Below are 3,143 nucleotides of genomic sequence, written 5' to 3'. Positions count from 1 at the left end.
AAGTAAGCATTTAACAGGTTTCATTCAAGTTGGTTTGTTTCTTTTCCCCTCTCTCACACACAGGATTATAAAAATGAAGGAAGTTCATGCTGATAGTTTAATTTTTCTCTGTGATCAGGAAAGGTTTGAGCTTCCATTTTTATAATCCAGCTATTACTGGCTGATTTTTTTTGCTGTCAACTTCGAATTTATAGAGGATTTTTTCTCTTTATACATGCACTTCACAACTTCTTACCATGCTCCTCTGAGCAGTTTGCAATCATTTAGATAATAAAGCTTTGTGGGAAGCATGTGACCTTAGTTTGTACAGAAATACTGCATTTCACATAGACAGAGGATGTGCAGAAGTGACTACAGAAGATCTGCAGAACTACAGAAACACCAAGGAAAGAGCATTAGAAAAGAATAGAAACAGAAATAAAAGCTAAAAGTCTCCTGAACAACTGCAAAATCTGACAGAGTAGCACTGTACTTCACTACATAGAAAGAAGCAAAGTGTTAAAATAAGATCCAATATTTTTAATGTTTCTATAGAATTTTGGCTGCAATTGTACATGTATTCTGAATTCTTTTAGCTACAAAAATCCAGTGTGTCAAGAGCAGGATGTAATTACTGAACAGAATAAAACCATCTCACTTATCCCAGAAATCTTCTTACTTTATCTGTGATCTGAAGGAAGCCACGTGCTACATTCAGCAGTGACTTGATCTGCTGTTCTTATAAAGAGAGCTGTAAGATACAGACATTCCTAAATTTGCTTTTTCTTATCCAGTGCCACATGTGTGGAAGACCTTGGGCAAGATTTCTGGGATAAATATATTCTGCAACTAATACACCAAACACATTTTCAAGTGCTTAAGTGTATTGTTTTTACTAATTTACTTAGAGCCATCACTCAGAATTCCATGTGACCAATGACCAGTGCCATGCTTAGAATACCTTAATGCTTTTAATTGTTTTTAAATTAAGAAGCCTTTAATTTGTTCAAGCTAAACTCAAATGCATTTCCCCAGGCAAATCTCCTGTGCTTACAAGACCTTTGGTACTAATAAAGCACAGATAACCAACCACTGCTGCTTTGAACAATGATCTAGAAAATGAAATGTTTCTACCTCAGGGTGTCTGTTTACAGAGAGATTAGATCCTAAAAGGACTTACTGTGATTGTCCCACTCTAGAGCTTCTCAGCTGTAAACTCTGTGCAGTGAACACACCAGGCCATGATAAAAAGGCTCAGCAAAGTGACCTCCTCTGCTCATTTCTTCCACTCATTCCCACAGCTTCCCTGTAAGGGTTTGCACAGGGGGATGGGGCATGAAAATCCAGCACAGCCAGGATGGGTTCAAGTTTCAGAGCTGTTTAACAATGACATTTAGGATGAGTAATTTCAGTACCATGGAGTAACTCTTGAGTCCTGAAGTTCCTATTCCAATGAAAAGATATTGAAATCAAAATTAGACTTTTTTCCTGCCTTGCCAAAAGCACAGTGTTCTCATTCCATGACACCAGACATCATCCCTAAGCTGTGTGGGAACATTTGTGCTGTCCTGAGCTGCCCACTGGGCATTCTTAGGTGCTTAAAATACCATAAAAGAACAAGTCACCTCTCCTGCTCACTGGCTATACAGAAATAAAGTCCTTTTGCTCACAGCAGCTTGGTGGGTGATGTGCCATGAGCCTCCTAATTGTGCTGGCTGTAACTGCTACATCCACAGGGGCAGGATTTTTATGCTAGAAATCAGAAACAAGACTGGTTAGTTCAATCACAAACTGTTATTTATTGAATGGTTCTACACTCAGTACAGAGATACAAACCATGCCTCAGGAACAGCTCACAATCCAAGCCAGGATTTCCCCAATACATTCCACAGAGATCACAAGTTCACATTCAAATGGAATTATGGAAGTTTTGTTAACATTTGGGTTAGACATAACATATTCTAAGTCATAGAATCAGGGAATGGTTTGGTTTGGAAGGAAGCTTAAAAACATCATCCAATTCCAACCCCCTGCCATGGCAGGGACACCTTCCACTATCCCAGGCTGCTCCAAGCCCTGTCCAACCTGGCCTTGGGCACTTCCAGGGATCCAGGGGCAGCCACAGCTTCTCTGGGCACCCTGTGCCAGGGCCTCCCACCCTCACAGGCAGGAATTCCTTCCTCATATGGAAGCTCAACCTGCTCTCAGTCAGTGCAAAGCCATTGCCCTCATCCTGTCACTCCATGCCCTTGTCCAAAGTCCCTGTCCAGGTCTCCTCTAGGTTCCCCTCTGATACTCTCCAGTTTTATCCCCTGCATAAAACAGAATGACAGCACACAATCAAAGCTCCCTCCACACTAAATGCCTCAACTTTTACACGTTCTGTAGAGATCTTCAGCCATCTTTATGTTTACAACCCACACCTAAACACCAAAATTCCAGACCTTTCCTCCATGTCAAGCCTTGCCTGCAGTTCTCAACAACAAATCCTGTGTGCTTTGTGCATTATTAAACCTTCAGAGTTTACCTGCACCACACACTTCTGCTCACTGAACTCGCTAGAGAACTCTCCCATTACTTGCCAATTTCTAAAGCATCAGATTTAATTATAATAACTAAAAAAATACAAAAGCCACCTTCAAAGCAGAACTTACAAGGGAACCATACCTAAATTAATAATCTATTTCTGTATTTCTGTCAATTAACACAATGGTCCCCCACTGTCACTTTAGGTAACCCTGATAGATGCCTTTAAGCTCACAGTGAGCACTGTCAAACAAATGCTCATCACTCTGGAATAAAAATTATGGATCTATTACTCCAGAATAAAAACTATGCAAAACTATAAATAAAATAAAAACTATCCTTATCACCATAAGCCACAGAAAAAAATCTGTATAATATGTCAAAATATGAAACTAAATTTAAAACATTTGGTTTTATCATAGCCTTCAACCGGTAACTCCTACTCAGTAAAGTCAAAGCTCGTCTCTAAGACCAAACTCTCTCCAAGGACTCCGACAGGCGCGGGTGTCCCGCCTCGCAAGGCCGCACCTCCAGGCCCAGGCACCACAACACCCCCACACATGTCCCAGAAGAATCCCTCAGCCTTCCCCACATCGCTGTCCCTGCCGCGCCTCCCTGCACAGGGAGCCGTGCGGAAG

At 41.3% G+C, this 3,143-nt stretch overlaps 1 long non-coding RNA gene across 1 annotated transcript in view; it reads right to left on the bottom strand.

The window, feature by feature from the left end:
• The window catches only part of LOC102042504, a 6,790-nt gene extending 3,914 nt beyond the window's left edge, over positions 1 to 2,876 (bottom strand). The window contains exon 1 of the long non-coding RNA XR_265263.2: positions 1,160 to 2,876. This is a non-coding gene — a long non-coding RNA (uncharacterized LOC102042504). The remainder of the gene's footprint in view (positions 1 to 1,159) is intronic.
• Between the last annotated feature and the right edge of the window lie 267 nt (positions 2,877 to 3,143).

The sequence above is a fragment of the Geospiza fortis genome, unplaced genomic scaffold (genome assembly GCF_000277835.1).
Source record: "Geospiza fortis unplaced genomic scaffold, GeoFor_1.0 scaffold23, whole genome shotgun sequence".
In the NCBI taxonomy this organism is placed as follows: Eukaryota; Metazoa; Chordata; class Aves; order Passeriformes; family Thraupidae; genus Geospiza; species Geospiza fortis.
Note: the sequence above shows the minus strand (reverse complement) of the source record. Positions and strands in the feature narration are given on the sequence as shown.